Source organism: Meleagris gallopavo, chromosome 4, assembly GCF_000146605.3.
Source record: "Meleagris gallopavo isolate NT-WF06-2002-E0010 breed Aviagen turkey brand Nicholas breeding stock chromosome 4, Turkey_5.1, whole genome shotgun sequence".
NCBI classification, from domain to species: Eukaryota; Metazoa; Chordata; class Aves; order Galliformes; family Phasianidae; genus Meleagris; species Meleagris gallopavo.
This window is the reverse complement of record NC_015014.2, coordinates 54048758-54065921: the sequence shown is the minus strand read 5'-3', so window position 1 is coordinate 54065921 and position 17164 is coordinate 54048758. Positions and strand designations below refer to the sequence as shown.

Below are 17164 nucleotides of genomic sequence, written 5' to 3'. Positions count from 1 at the left end.
GCTTATAAAGATGATAGCACAGAATGATGCATTTATCAGATTTTTAATATAGTTTAAGTTAATATAGCTTGATATAGTTTAGGTTCAGAATATATGGATGTAGTTCTGTACAATTTCACTTAGATGCCAGTTTCATAATTTCACATTATCACAAGCATGGCTATACATAATTTATTAGGATATATGTTTGAAGCTACTTCTAAACAATGGCAAGATTCTCTTGTTACTGAATGCTTAAGCTTCCTTTTATTTCTCTTTCAAACGAATCCCATAATCTGAATTTTCTAATCTTCAAAAGTGAACACTTTCATTTTTCAACTCTTAACCAGCAGTTTTGCATGGAAAATTATGAAGAAATATTTTATTTCTCCAAAATCTTCTGTAATGTGCCTTCAGAAGTATCTTAAGTGAAAATAATACAACATACTTACAAGCTTCTGTTCTGTCACCACCTGTGACCTCTCTCTCTCCCTTCTATTGGAAACAGAATAATAGGAGTCTGGCTAGTACAGCAAGAGAAAACTGTCTCTGTATGGTAGTAAATTTATTACTTGCCAGTGTCTTGATTTCAGATGGAAAGAACAAATGGAAAGTAAGAAAAAACAAGGATGGCTGTGGACTCTGAAGAAAGGAACAGCCTGATTCCACCATAGGAGTTTTGTGTGCAGTGTTAAAGACTAGCTAGGCTGCGTAATGCATCTGCGCTTGAGCTGTAGGGAATCTAGATATAACCAGCATTTCAGATCCTCATGCCGTGTCTGCGATGTACTTTGATTCCAAGTAACCAGACCTCAGTGAACTATAAATTTTCAGAAGCATTAGCAACTGCAACTCAAGAATATTTCCCACTCTGTAGGAGAGAGAGAGAGGTCACAGGTGGTTTTGTGACTACTTGTTGCCTCAGAGAGTATAACCTAAATATTTAGGCCCTGCAGATGTGGTACTGCTGCTGGTCTTCCTCGTCAAGTCCCTTTGGGCTATTATTAGGGGCAAAGGATTTGCTTTGCCTACATACAAGTATGACTGGACTACACTGTTAAAGTAAATTCAGGATTCCTCAGCTTTGTTACCAGTTGTGCAAGCTAAAATTTGGGATCTCAGTGGCTAACCATCAGATCTATGTGGTCAGAGATAGAGACAACTATTTCTTACCTGCAACTTACAGATTTCCCTTAGGAAATGATTTGTACATACAAAACATAATCCTCACATCAGAAGCACCTATTGTAGGTTTTTTTTGATTCTGCCTATTTGTTGTACAAGTTCAAAGATAATTGCAATACCACTGGGGGAAAAAAAACAACCTTCATAAATAAAAAGAAGGGATTTGGGCCTTTTAGATGAATAAGCAGCCTTTTATGAAAATTGTGAGTTTCAGTTCATCAGATACGGATTGCACATAACACTACTGGTTTTGAAATCAGTTCTAAGCTACATACTTTGTTTGGAGTTACCTTTCTGCAACTTACTGAATCCACAGAGGCACATCATAAAAAGCACTGTGCTGGTGGTGTGTCTTTGAGATAGTTTTAAATTTTAATCCTCTCTTTTTCAAGATAATTCAGTTTCAAATAACTCAAGCTCATTATGTGCATTGTAAGTGTTTTTCCTAGGATCATATACAGGATCACATATACTGGAAATGAAGTTAATATATAAAATACAATGCCATAAGCTATTCTGTATAGGCATATATATTTCCTATAATTGAGAAGTAGGTACAGTTTATTGGAATAAACATCTCTATTTAGATACCTATCACTTTATAAAGTCACAGATATCTGTTCCAGAAAATGAGATTTTGCATTTTGATGTAGAACAGGAAATCTATTTTGTCTCAGTGCAGAACTCATTACCACAAAATATTATGAAAATTGTTTCCAAAAGATATTAGAGAATTAGTGAGAAAGCTGTTAAATTTAGTGGTGATGGTACAACTTTTTTCTCAGAGTGTTCCTAAATCTTGAATTCCACGAGAGGTATTCATGCATTGTTTCTTTTCTTTCTCTCTAAATATCTGCTATTGACCATTTAAGTAGACAGATTTGCAATTTGGCAGTTTTATGTTGTTTGAACTAAATAATTGTTTTGTTCTGTCTTTTTTCCTGGACTCAACTCATGTATAGAAGTATAAATAGGAGAATGAATGAGAATAGAACCTTAGCTAGGGTCTAAAAAAAGAAAAAAAATATATATCTGTTTTTAAGATAGGCTGGATAGCTAATATATTGCTGGCCAGCTTTCACTACTTATTTTTTCATGGTGTTTCTGTGATAGTAACAGTTCATCATTTAATTTCATGGGAGTTATTGTAATTTTAAAGGGCTGAAAATGAAGTAAATGCGACTGTACGGGAAATATTACAATGTCAAAAGAAACAGGGTCATTGCAGTTCTACGTGTATGTTGCTACCGTGTCAAGATAAAAGGAAACCATATTGATCAACAGAGCAGAGTATCAGAAGTGACTGAATAAAATGCAAACATGGCATTATCTGTTATAAAGTCTTATTAAATGAAAATAAAAATTTTAGTCTATACCACTGCATTATGATTTGATCTCACAGATGTCAGGTGATTTAAAGCCATGATTTTCACTGCAGTTTTGACTGAGCAAGTATGTGTTTCTTCAATGCATTAACACATATACTCACTATGACCTACTTTATAATTGCTGTGGGAGTTTGCCTTTGCATTTTTTTGATAGCTCTCTGTTCAGATTCTCAACCATAACATTGCATTAGTTTATTTGCATTAAATCAATTTGGCTAAAGGATCTCTCATTTTTTTATAAAGAAATACTTAGCTTCATCATACAGGGAGTGAAATACCTCCATCTCAATTTTAAACTAGGGAAATTGAGGTAGCACAAGTTCAGGGTAATTTAGCTAAGGTCAAAAAGATGATGGGACTAATACTAGATATAGTGTCTGGATTTTCTGCTCTCCTTCTCTGACTCTGTGTGCTCAATGACACGTTCTTGCAGCGAACACATTTTGAAGTAAACATTCATATCAGAGAATATGAAGATCTACATGGATGCATGGTATATGCTTCAATCAAAGCATATACCAAAGGGAAAATCATCTACTGAACCTATATGGAACCTGCAAATTAAATGCAAAATGTTACTATTTAAAATATACTAAATACACTTATCTTGAGTGAGGGAACTCTGATGCCTGAACAGAATTTTTTTGAGGAGTTAATAATTCTATGATACTGTGGAATCATTTCTCCAGAAAAGTAGGTGGACAGTTATATTTCTGGCAAATGGAAAAATCAAACTATCAAATAGTAAAATATCTACAAGTCATTATACCTCTATGAAATTGTTGAATCTGTTTGGATGCAATACAATTTAGAATATAGAGGTTTCTTAAGAAAAAATATGGCATTTATTTATTCATGTTGAGGTAACAAAAAACCAGCTACATGAAGTCATCTGGACTTCCCTAACAGCTCTCCTTCAGCAAGAAGTCAATGTAAGAAAATGTTATTATCTAGAGGAGAATTAAATTGTTCATGTATGCTTAAAAATTATTTACTTTTTATTTCTACACTTAATTTTTACAACAATGTAACAATCAAATGTACTTTTCTTGCTGTTTCCTGAGAGGAGAAATCCTCTCTTGCTGGCACAATTTTGTTTTGGAAAAGTAAAACCTAAAAATATTTCCTGATACTTACAGGAATTTGGTGTTCTAATCTTAAGCTCACAGAATCACAGATTCACAGAATTGTAGGGGTTGGTAGGGACCTCTAAAGATCATCGACCAACCCCCCTGCCAAAGCAGGTTACCTACACCAGGTCGCACAGGTAGGCGTCCAGGTGAGACTTGAATATCTCCACAGAAGGAGACTGTGCATTCTGTCACATTTGCCCAGCGTGAATGTGACTGAAAGCATCAGAATATGGAGAGATGGTTTTTAAACCATCTTGCATGGGAGATAAAATCTGGAATGAGTTGGACTTGCATGAAAAGTATTTGCTAGTGTTGATGTCCCATGGGATTAATTGACATTAATTGACAAGGGAATGAAGACCTCCGTGAAGTCTATGTGAAAGGGAAGGATGTCTGGAAAGGTTCTTTACCCTGCAACCCACACTGTACCTCACCTGTGTTTCAGTCTTTAAGAAGCCTTTTACATACTTCAGTGTTAGCCTTCCCTTCTTTGCATTCGCCTAGTAACACCAATGCGCTAGATATAGCAAAGGCTGGTGAATTCCTGGAAACACTGTTTCCTCAGCAAAAATGTTGTTTATGCTGCTGCTATTCTTTGCGTTGCCTATTATTGGAATTCAGGCAATTTTAAATGAATGATAAAGTTTATATGGATATTAGTAGGGGCCATGGGAGCTTTAGTGAAGGGCTTAAGCAACAAAGAAACACTTTGATTTTTCAGAAAGGATCAACTGCAGCCTATATGTGCCTTAGGTATTTGAATGTTTCTAAAAAAAGTTAGATGGTCAAAAGCCAACAGTTGTATTGTGTGTTATCTTTTCTTACAATTTTATGAAAGTGTATGAATCATTTTTATAAAAAAAATGTCAAGAATTACACATTTTTCATTACTACGTGTCCTTGTTAAAGAATACTTTGTGATTATTTGAATGATTTAAAAAAAAGGCAAAACAATACTTTTCCTACTGTGAATGCAGGGTCGGGGCTTACAGTGCAGGGCTCATGCGGTATAATTTCTGCTTGAACTAATATGTTCCCAGCAGTAAGTACATTCCTGCTGCAACAACTGAAGCTGCCGTGCACTTTTCAAGTTTATTCCTCAGCCATTCTGCATTGTAGGCTTCCAATCTAAGGATCATAAAGGAATGAATAAGCATAGCTGAATGCAGTGCCAGAGACAAATGCTTCAGCTCTTGCAGAAGAAGGAAAGAGTACTTTTGCTTCCACAGCTTCTGAAATGGTGATTTGAAAGCTCGCTTGGACTTGCATGCCTTTTATATCTGAAACTCTGAATGTCACCTCTGATCTCAGCATCCAGCTTTTTGGCTGTCTGGCAGTCTTTTTCTCATGAGCTACCCCAGCAGTTATGATCAGCTGGGTGCACAAGTAAACAGTTCACAGGTTCTGCATCCTGCCCTTTACTCAACATCTTTATAAGCTTCTGAAAGGGATCTTTCACTAAGATGTACAATTTTCAGTGCTGGAGTGGAGCTAATCAGTCTCCTCTCTCAGGTATTGGCTCTGCAGGGTGAGCATTGGCTTGAGTACAGGACCTGCATCCTGAAACTTCAGTAATTCAATACTCTTTATATATGTTACTACTTAAATTAGGGTCATGAAATCCCATTTTCCATTTGTAATCTTTTGACTATTGTGATTTATTCTGTTCTTATTTGACGATCGTGGTATTTCTCTTCTTCTCTATTCCCTGCTTGCCTTACCTCTGTCAATCCTGTGTTTTCCAGCAGGCAGATGCTGATTCTCCTCATCCATGTGTAATCCCAATGAAATTTTCATTTTCCATATTTTATAGTCTGCTGCTATTCACCTTTTTAAACACAGGCAATAGGAGTCCAAGGGAGAAGAATTCACTAACCTCCTGGGGATACTAAAAATGATCATAGTCTAGCAAGTCAGTCTTTAAAGATCCTTTTTCATTCCACCCTCCCCTCTGCTACTCTTTAAGTATTTAAATCTGCCCCCCACCAGCCAGACTTCCTCACCAGATGGTGCCTTCTGACTAGCTCTGCCTTTCTTCAGAGGATGAATAAGTACAGTGAAGAGCATAAGGAACTGGTGAGACAGCTACTGGAATATTTCATCAGTGCTAGTGTCCACTTCTTTAAAAAGACAGTGAAAAATGGGAGAGAGTTCAAGAAGAAGCTACAAAAATGATTTGAGGGCTGGAGAAAATGCCTTATGGTGGGACTCAAAAAGAGCTCAATCTGTCTAGCTTATCAAAAAAGAAGATTGAGAGAGGACTTGATTACAGTGTACAGGAACCTTCATGGGGAAAATATACAGGTTACTAAAGGGCTCTTTAATCCAGTGGAGAAAAGCATAAAAAGAGCCAATGGCCAAATGCCAGACAAATTCAGATGAGAAATCAGACACATCCTCTAACAGGGAAAGTGATTAAACACTGGCACAAATTACAGTAAGTCCTGCATTCTGCACCTCTTGTCTTCACATCAGTGCTGAGTGTAGTTTGGAAGATATGCCTTAGCCAAACCCAGATGTTAGATACATTACAGGGAATCTACTGAAATTTAAGATCCGGTGATACACAGAAGGTCAAACTGGACAATCTTATGATCTCTCTGTCTTTGATTCTATGAATTCAAAGGTGCTGACAACAATGACTGTCCATACATCATGAAAATCAAGCTGGACTGAAGTATAGCCCTGCAAAAGCTAGACAGTGGTTTTGTTGAAGTAGATGTATTTAAATAATGATTGGGAAAAAAATAACAACTTTTTTTTTAATAATAAAATTAATGGAAGGGATTGATGCAGAGCATTTAACATATTAATGCTTAAATTATTTTAAATTAATATTATTTTTTCAAGTTGAAAATGTATATTTTATAAATAAATATCAAGCTGTTTCTTCCAGGAGATTTTAAACTTGAATATTTATATTTTCCCCAGATTGTTTTGCATTGTTTTTTTCTGGCTGAAGGAATTCTTCCCATCTCACTATAATTGAATTTACAGCGTGTTTATTTTCATGAGAACATCACTAAAGATTTGTCCAGAATAACAGCGAAACATGTTCCACCCTAATGCTCATTGGTTATTCTCACTTGTTCTCCTCTCTGAGATTCATTATCACTTATGCAGGCAGTGATAGTTTTTTAAATGATGTAATCATATATAGGTGTGAAACAGTAATGGCTTTATCCTTAAAGATAAAGATTTTTTAAAAGGTTAATTATATTCCACAAATTGTTTTAAAAGTACAATGTTAACATTATTGTAAGACCCAGAGTTTTGGAAAGCAATTCCCCAGTCTAATATATGTCATTTAATTCTAATAAACTTCCTTATTTTTTTCTCGTTATTGCTACACTTTCCAAGTCCTAATGCTAAATTTAATGCTAAATAATTTCTGTCTTTCTTTTGTGTTCTTTCTTCCAACTGTTTGTAACCATGTTTCTTCTACAGCCATAAACATCACATAGCCAAATGAAACATATTTATCTTTTCTTCTTAGTCTGAGCAGATAATTCATTTTTTCTATCAATCTTTGTTTGTTTGTTTGTTTTGTTTTCTTCAACTTCATTCCATTTTTCACCACTTCTCCAAAAAAGTCATACATGGGATCACACTAATGTCATTTATTGCATAATCATGATTGTTGCTGCTGTGTTTCAAGCAAACTCCAATGCAATTTTACCCTAGGAAAAGAGAAGCTGCATTCTTATGTCTAAAGTTAGGGAAGGGATAGAGGAAAAAATATCAGCTCAATGTAGAAAGCCAAGTTGTATTAGCAAAAGCTCAGTGGCAGATGCAGGAAGAAAAAGGTCTCATGACTGTGGTTGAGGCAGATTAGAAAGAAATGACAGTAAGGAGAAGTAGAATGTGGCACTAACTGACCTTAGCTGCATAAAAGTTGGAAAATCTGTGAAAGAAGTACTAGGTACAGGAATTTCACAAGATTTTATCCACATGGACCTCAAGAGATGAATGCTCGTGAATTTCTACCTGTTTTACTGGAATCTTCTCATCTCTTTTTAGCACTATTAGCAGCAGCCATAGTCATCCTCTTTATCTCATCAGCTTTAACTTTGCCCTCTTTGTCTTACATAGAATTGGATAACAATTCTTCCTTCACATTGGCTAATAATAATAACAATAGTAATAGTAATAATATTTTTTAAAATCAACACAATCTTTCAGTTCTGATCTACCACCACCTGTATTTTCTCCATGGGGCACAGGCCCTCATGGCTAGGGCCTGGACATATCCTCCCTCTATAGATTTTCTGTCACATATGATCCCCAGAATTCTGTTAGCATTCAATCTGTAGCTAATCCAAGACAAGTAAACAAGCAAGGATATGTGAAAAAATGAAAAAGCAAATTCTTAAGACTAAATGTGAGCTGGGTGGAGAAAGTATTGAAGTTAGAGATTAGAGACTCTGGTTGAATAGTCTGTAGTCAGAAGAATTTCACTAACGTGACAACGTGCTGTTACTAGTACGTGGACCGATAACTTATTTGTTTCTGTAGTATCAGTTTTTGTTAATATTTTCTTAAAAGTCAACCGCGATCAAAGGCTCAAATGTCCATGTGGCTCTTTGCTGGCAGTCAGTGTGAGCCCGGTGCCAGAATTCACGCCTGTTTTTCATTTATTCTGAGTGTCTGAATAATGCAGACAGTGTGTTCTGTACATGGTCTGTAACTGGAGGTGGCAGTGTTCTGCTGCGTCCTTTCTGTAGTCAGTTTTAGCCATGGAAAGTCCATTTCAATTCTCTCAGTCTTAATCTATCTTTTTTAAATAAGCAAAGCGTGTGCACCAGTTTGAAAGTTGTAATAGAGAAGATTAATATAACAAGAAAAATGTCTTCACTTAAGCAAAAAGGCTTTCCAGGACTTTAGTTTTATTAATATATAAGTAGTGTTTATAAATTGCATACAAAACATAACGTAAAGGTAACATCAGTTCTGTGTGCAACAAAGGCAAAACCCATTTCTAATGCAGGAGACATTCCTCTTTGTCATAGATAGTCAGAAGTATGAATATACTGCATGGCTGCTATAGTTATGCAAAAGATTTCAGAAAAAAAAAAGAAGCAAACTAAACGCTGTGAAAACAAACCTTTGATTTAGCCCACTACTAGTAATAACCACAACCATGCCCTGCTCCAGAGGTGGCTTTTTTTGTTTTTTATTTCTGGGAGTGAGAAGTTGTTCACTTTGTGAAACATTGAACGGCTTGTTAGAATTCGACTAATTGAGGGAGACTTTACAGAAACAGAGGAGAAGAGCTAAAGGACTAAGTTGGCTACAGAATCCAGCTGCCCCTGCAAAGATCCCAGTTGCAAAATGTCACACTGTATGTGGGTATTGATTTTTTTTTACCAGCCAAACCACTGAGTGTACCTGAACCTGTAAAACAATACAATATTGATCTACTAAAGAAAGTGATCTATTTTGAGTATCTATTCTCTTTATTAGTGCAGGGTGCAGAAAGATGCCTATTTGCTAGTGTAGCCTGATATATCTGTTCAACAGACAGCAGTTCACACCATCTGGGTGTAAAGTTAGCTGACATCTCATCTTTAAAAACAATAAAATACTGGTTAAATCTTCCACTGTCAGTTTCTAGATATGCCAGGTGGTTTGCATGGAGCTGTTTGAAATAGAAGACCTACTAACAAGCAGAGTTAGATTTTTTGTCCAAGTAGCAATTTGTTTAACAGGTTTCCACTGCAACTCTTAAATGATTTCACTTAAAAGGACACTGTGAATGTTAATTAAAACATTCATTAGGGTTTTAATAATTCCTTAGAGGCTTTAAACTCAAATCTGTTTCTGTACCAAAAATGTTTTTTCCTTGTCTTTGTCCATCTATTTTTGGGAAATGAGTGAATGTTACTGGACTGCTAATACTGCTTCTCCTCCTCCAACCCCTAGTTAGTTTTGAGAAAAGAAGTACAAATTTGGTTAGTGATGGGGAAAAGTCAATCTCACTTTTTAATTGTTTCCTTACAATGAACAGTTGTAAGTCATAACAGAAATCCAGGCTTCTCTTTTCTCAGTTCAAGCATGCTTTTCTGGAGTGTCTTTTGTGTAGTGCTGTTTAGGTACATAAGTATGATATGGTAAACGTGTCCCTGTGTTACAACACTCTGAAATCTCCATTTGGTGAGCATCAGCCTAGCTGGGCATTTTCTCACTTACCAAAGTGCGTATTGATAATTTTTGTGAGTGATACTGTCAGGCATGAATGGCTGAATATGCCACAGACAAAATTCAGGATTCCAGATTTAGTGGCAGTTTCACCATTAACTTCAATGTGACCAAGAAGTAATTATACTTGAACGTATGTTACATTTCGTAGGAAGTCATACATTCATTCATCAGTCGCAAAAGGGAATGGATATGTTTGAATCTTTTGAAATTTTCTTTAGGTGTACTTTTGCTGATTTGCTGACTTATTTCCTGATTATTTTTGTGTATTTCTGTGCAGAGGAACAGAATTCAATATTTAGACTCATATAAATTTGAAAATTGTAATGCAGCATTACTGTTTTCGTATGCCATATTTCTATGTTAGAAAGACAGATTATCATTACTGTGTTACTGGAATTTTGATCAGCTTTTTTGATCTTTCTCTTGTACTTTCTTAGTTTGTGCAGTTGAAATCTATGTCTCTGTCTAATCTCATTCCACAGATCAATTTTTTCCCCTCTGCATATATGCCAAATATGCTAACTCTATGTAGGTACGAGGAACAGTAATGTATGTGGCATTAAATTAATGTTCTTTTCTATTATCTTGATTATTAAACATCTATTTAAATCCATATATATCATTTGCCTCTACATTTCATTTGCATGATTGAAAGCTTTTTGATAGTGAGGCATATTCTGTATATGCAAACTCCAGAAATTTTCTAGGAGAGGTATATTTCACAGTTTTCACTTTGTGGTCTGTGAGGAATCTTATTTTTTGAGCAAGTATTGATTACATAGTACAAATGTACAACCCTTGCTTTTATTCAGAAGGAAAGAGCTTGGTTGATGATGAACAAGAACAGTTGTGGCAGTCCAATAGAATAGAAATACCCTGACTCCTGTGATGTACTAACTGTAAAATTTCTTAAGTGCCTATGTTGATGTACAATGACTTCTGCAAAAACAGTAAGAAACTCAAGATTTGGCATTTTCATTTTGAGAATGGGACACTATTTGTGGATTTCCAGTATTCACAGATTTTGATGAAATTATCCAGTATTGCAAGTTGAATTGGTAAGGAATGGCAGTTTTTCCTGAAATGGACCCCAAAGTGACAAGAAGAGGTTCACAGTGAACAAGTATTCTCATAGCAAATCCTATAGCCTACCATTTTTCCATATGTAAAGGAGTCAGCAAGGTAGATATAAATATAGATACAAATATCACTCAGATTAAATGCTTATTGCAGAACAACTCAGGTTGTGCTCAGTCCAATGTTTGTTAATAACAGCCTCCTAAAAGCTGGGTGCCTTACCCCAAGGTAAAGTGAGCGAAAGGTGCTCTATACAAGGGAATAGTAGTTAGACCATGGTGGGACACAGTTCAACTTGTATCTATCCCTTCCCCTGCAGATTAAGCTCTCCAAGTCGGTATTCAGTGACAGAAATTTCAAGGTTTTTTTCTAGGCCTGGAATCTCTCTTACAGACACCTGCATGGTATGAGTGTGAGGTCAAAGTCTCAACCATCCATGCCTAGATAAAGCACTGCTGTTCACCTGTTCTGAATCTTCATGATTCTTGTTGTCAATGGTTGTACCTGGAATGCTTTTCAATTAAGACTCTAAGCAGGTAAAACCTGGATATTTGTAATAAACAGATTTACTGCATTATTTGCAGGGTTTCCCCCTATTCTTTGCCTTATTAATATGCCAAGTGATTCATTGATAATGTTTGCTCACAAATCTGCTTGTTATGCAGACATTAGGTGCTAGAGAGATGTCACTTTCAGAACAACACTTTTGGAAATGCTGTTCTCAAGAAATTTTCGCTATTTCTCATTACTTTTCTTGGCTGATCTTCACTGCTTAAGTTTGCAATACTGCTTGTAAAATGAAACTGAAAATAGAGAAAATTGGAAAATACTCTTCAGTAGCACTGTTTGTAATCTCTGAGTAGTCACTGTATACTTTCAATATTTCATCCTACAAAGCAGGGCAGTTGATTGTTGAATTAACTGCTAAGATTCGGTGCACTCAAAATGACCAAACATTTAGTCATCATCACCAGTTACAAAACTCTACGTTACATGCCTAGGTGCCCTTATTGTCTGCCAGATGAGTCAAAAGTTTCTTTTCCTGTGCAGCCATATAACTGCATGAAAGTGGATTAAAAAGTGTTTTCTCTGCCTATCTCAGCTGCCTGTCACTATTTGGAAAAAAAGTGTTCTCCTCTACCTACCATCCCAGAAGACAGAAGAGTAATCAGATGTGGCCTATGAAAATATTTGCATATATCTTGGGTTGCAAATTCCCCTTATGATAAGTGAGAAGGGAGAAATAGTAACAATAGACATGGGGAAGGCTGAGGCACTCAGCAGGTTCAAGGAGACATTCAAGGCCAGGTTGGATGCAGTCCTGGGCAGCCTTTATTTAGTGGATGGCAACTCTGCTCATAGCAAAGGATCAGAACTGGGTGGGCTTTAAGGTTCCTTCCACCCAAACCACTCCATGATTTTATGATGAAAATTAATCTCTGCTCTCAGTGACATTAACTCTCACTTCCCATCTTTCAGAAGAAAGTTTACAAGAAGTAATGCTTTCCACTCTGTAAGAAATTTCTTTTTCTCTGGCTAAAGCTGTTCTATCCCTTTTAAAGCCCAAAGATAAACTGAATATAATGTTTCAGTGAGGAAAAAGACAGGGATCCACTCCTTGTGTTTTAATAATACTAGCAGAGTTTTTGAAATCAGTTTTATAGGAGTAGCTTTGCTGAAACTGCAGGTTGGAAAATGAAGTGCCCAAATTACTGGTTGCTAAACTGTAAGTTCAAGATGAAAAGAATTAGAAAATACTGTAAAACAGATTGCTATAGAAAATCCTTCATGAAGAAATGAACAGTACTATTGCAGAGCCAGAGAGCTACTTTGCCAACTTGTTATAAATTAAACATTTCTGTTAGTATTGCAAATATTCATCGTGTCAAATATTTTGACCATATTGGCTTGAAGAAATAATATATTGTGAACAAATAAGCTCCTTTACATTTTCAGATCCTGTGTCAAAAGACTCTAGCATATACACATGCTAAATTTGCTCATTTTGAAAGTAGGTAGGGAATAGCTTTGATGAACAATTTTTATAACAAAATGGAACAGGAGGCAAATAGCAAAGAAGAGAGTGAAGGTGCAAGAATGTTCACATCATTCCAGTTAGAAAGAATTTAGATAAAATTTAGGCAGAGAATTTGGAAGAATAGTGATAGGAGGTACAATATTGTAGTTGGTAGAAGTTTTGCTGATTGTAAGCACACAGAACTGATGGAGCACTCAAAATAACCATGAGATGCCTGCACAAGCTGTTGAATATCTACCACAGACAGGACTGCACATTCATCCTAAGGAAGCTATGGGCATCCAATATCAGATACCACAGAGGCAAACCTGGACAGACAGAAAAGTACATTTAAGAGACATTAATGCTGGGGAATAAGTGAGTCCAGGACAGCTGACAGAGATACCCGGGAGGTGTCTGGGAAGAGTGGAAAGGGAATGATGACAGAGACTTAAGAGATGCTAACAGAGACAGAGGGGAAATAGAGGATCTATCAGCAGTAACTCTCTAATGCTGTCAGCCACATGAAGAAACAATAAGTTGGTGTCACAGAAACCTAAGGGTGGGAGTTACTTGTGGAGAAGTATGTGGCCTATAGAGTCAAAGGTAACACAGCTATTAAGGAGGAATGAGCACAGGGAAATGAACCTACAAGAAATAGGAGCTTAATGTGAAGGATGACAAGACAAATTAGATACTTGGCAGTACACCTAAAGCGACTCCTTCAGCTTCTGCGACCACCTACATTGGCAGAGTAATTAGAAGATCTTCCAAACACAGTGATAAATGGCATGATATGGGCAAGGAGATCTATGCCTATTTATAAAGTGCCTGTGATCCCAGTATCTCAGTACTCAGTAGTCAGTTAAAGAAAGAAAGTCACTATCCAGTAGCAGAATATTTTCTTTAATTTTGGTTAGATGAGTTGGTATAAAAACATATTCCATATCAGCAAAATTTTGTCAGGCATGACAAAAGCAGAGGAGGCCTCTCTACACTGAAGTGTACTTCTTTAGGAATTGGAAGTACTCATGCTTTGAAGCTGAAATAAAAAAGCATATTTTATAAAATTATTTAATGGTTGCTCTTTCTGAAGGAAAAAAAACCCTTCAACTAACCTATGCAAAAAAAAAAAAAAAAAGCTGGCATGCAATTTCACTAGCAGTGTTAGAAAATCGTGCTTAGGGCTTAAAAATAATGAGCTCCTAATGTGTTTTTCTAATCAAAGTATCAGCATGAAATTCACTGTATTTGGAGACCATCTTATTATTAAGGCAGCAGTGAATCAAAAGTTCACTGAAGATATTATTTTTTGTCTCATCTTTGAATTAGATTTGCTTTCGCCCCTCCCTTTTAATAGTTTTAAGTCAAAAGCAGTAGAAACAAGACAAGAGCACTGCTTATCACATCTGTTCCAGCTTCATTGGACTAAACAGACATCGTTCTCAGTCTCAGTTATCTTTGCATGCAACACTGTTTTGAGAAGGTTTGTTACGCAAAAGCTTTTTTCTCCCCAAGATTTAGGCACTTCATAAATCAAATAGACAAGCCACAGGATGTTACTTCTTTCCCTATTTAGTCTATTGGAGGCAGATAGGCATGTATTGTAGGCTCTTCAATAGCTTATTTTCTAACTTCTTATTTTTGTGGTTTTAACCCAGGCAGTGTTTTACTATTACAAAACCAAAGCCATATTTCCACTATCAAAGCCATGTAATTTTACCAGCTGTGAATCAAGTGGTGTTTCTAAAGATCTTTTTATTTTGCCTTATGGTAGCAATGTCATCTATTCTTGAGAGATCAATTTTCTGTATTTCATTTTGTTTAAATATTATGCTTATGTATAAAAAGTGACATGTATGTTTCTAGGAATATGAAAGGAAGAAACAGATTAGACTTGCTTTATTTTCTTTGTTAAAACAGTCAAAGGAATCCAGGTTCTCTTCACTTAATTTTTGTCTGATTTCCATTATCCAAATTATGTGAACATTGCAAATTTTCATGCAATTTCTCATGATTCTTGTTTTCGAAGAAAATCTCCAAACAGCAGCCTATGCAACTGGTATTCAACCTTTTTTGCAAGCCTTGTCACATGGCCAATCATATTTACTTAAACAAACTATGGTGATTTCACCCTGACAGACAGCTGACCTCCACCGCAACCACTTTCTCACTCCCCTTCCTCAAAGTAATGGGAGCAGATGATACAGTGAAACTAAAGTGCTCAAGGGTTTAGATGAGGACAGGGAGATGTCTCACCAATTACTATCACATAGTCTGATATTAATGAAAGAACAAAGAGGTAAAGGGTGGCTGGAAGCTCTTTAAACCCTGCCTTCGTTATCTGTACCAAAACGTGTAAGCATAGAGAAGAGAATTCAAGCAGTAATTTGGTTACGTGATTTGCTTCATGGAATACATGCATTACCTAAACAGGCATTTCATAGTCAGAGGTTGTATAAAGGCTAAATCATGTCTACTGCTTCTCTATTATGCTGCAGAGTGTAAGTAGGAACTGGTGCGCAGCCTTGTCTCTAACATACATACAGTGCATTGCAGGCAGGATCACATAAAAGCTGCTGTGTTGAGAGGAATTTGCAGAAGGTAGCATTATAAAAAGACAAAACACAAGCAATAAAATAAGAAAAAAAAGTGAAATTATGTGTGGTTTACTCAACCTGAATTTCACAGCATTAAAGCATCTCCCACATTGGGCTCCCAAACCAACCCTTAAAAATCTTATAGATGGGAAGAGGTGTCTTGTATTCACTAGTTTGCATTAGAAGTAGAAGGATGCTCTATATACTGGTTTTGGTAGCTTCACAAACCAACCTTTCCTTTTGTAAAGGAAAGGAATGGAAGTTTGCTGCCCTACTATAGTCCTTCAACCCACTATAAACTTGAGCATGTGAAAATGTAGGGACAGGTAGTTAAACAACATCCATTAGTAAAACAATGTTATGTTCGGGTCTGCCAACCCTGCTTCCAAGCTCTCTTTATAAACAGCAGGAAAAGATTAATCCTTTGGATTGCATTCACAAAAGGGCAAGTTATTCATAGAAGAGACGCATTTGGGACGTTGACCCATTTAAAAGTGGAGTTTAAAAACCTGAATCTATAGTCACTCCACATTTGCAGTTGTGTTTTATTTTAGTTCCAGACATTTCTGTTGATATTGTCCAGCTTACCATATGTTTTCTGTGATCCTTCTAATTACTTTAACTGTGTGTGCCAATGAAAGAGTTGATTTGGACTATTCCACATCAACTCTGGAGACTCAAGCATTCCTTGTACTCCTTATATGTCAGCAAAAGATTATGCAAAAGACATAGAAACAAACTGACTAACAATAACAAGATCAGCTAAACAACAGAAATAGGAATGTTTTTGGTACCAATAACTGTTTTCTTCTCATGAAATTTTATATAATAAAGCAAAGACTAGCATTTGGAATTGGAAAGCAACCTACTGACCCAGTGATTTTGTATAGTAAATAAATTGAAACAGGAATATCTGATGTTGCAGAGGAGATTACTTACAGAATTGACAACTGCAGTTTAAACTGCATGTTAGAGGGATGCTGCCAACCTGAAATTGAGACAGTCTTAAGCAATAACTTAGCTGCCACTTTCACAGCCTTTGAATTTTCTTGCTTGTTTTTGTCATTTTAGGGTCACAATCTTCTATTTTCAAATGCTCTTCTTTACCTTGTTGTGAAGGCTGCAGTCATGCAAAGTGAAATGACTGCAAAAGAAAAAGCGATTACACAGAAAATGTTGACAAGTGAACAATGTAAGTTAACAAAAAGAAGGTGAAATATTGATGTTCTTTTTTGCTTGTTTCTTTCAGCTACAAGCAAGGCTCAAGGTGAATCAGTATGTCATGATACTAGCTACCATTGCCACTGAGTTTATTTCTTCTTAAATGAGCACATCACCTCTTCATTATGGCTCGTTAGGCAATGCAGAAAATGTTGCTGTTCCATCCCTGTAAATTATATTAACCCTTTTTAAATGTTTCATGAATATCCCCTTCCTTCAGCATACTCTTAGAATAAGAGGTTCATTGCACTAGCTAAGCAGCTGTCTTCTTCTGGCAAGAGAGAAAAAAAGTTTTTTAGTGTAAACGATTTACAACAGAAAAAATAATGTGAAAAAACTATAAATTCCTAGGGAAAAAAAAGA

General features: G+C 36.1%; 1 pseudogene; it reads left to right on the top strand.

Moving 5' to 3' along the window:
* Positions 1-9920: 9920 nt before the first annotated feature.
* LOC100542320 overlaps positions 9921-17164 on the top strand; it is a 63468-nt pseudogene continuing 56224 nt past the window's right edge.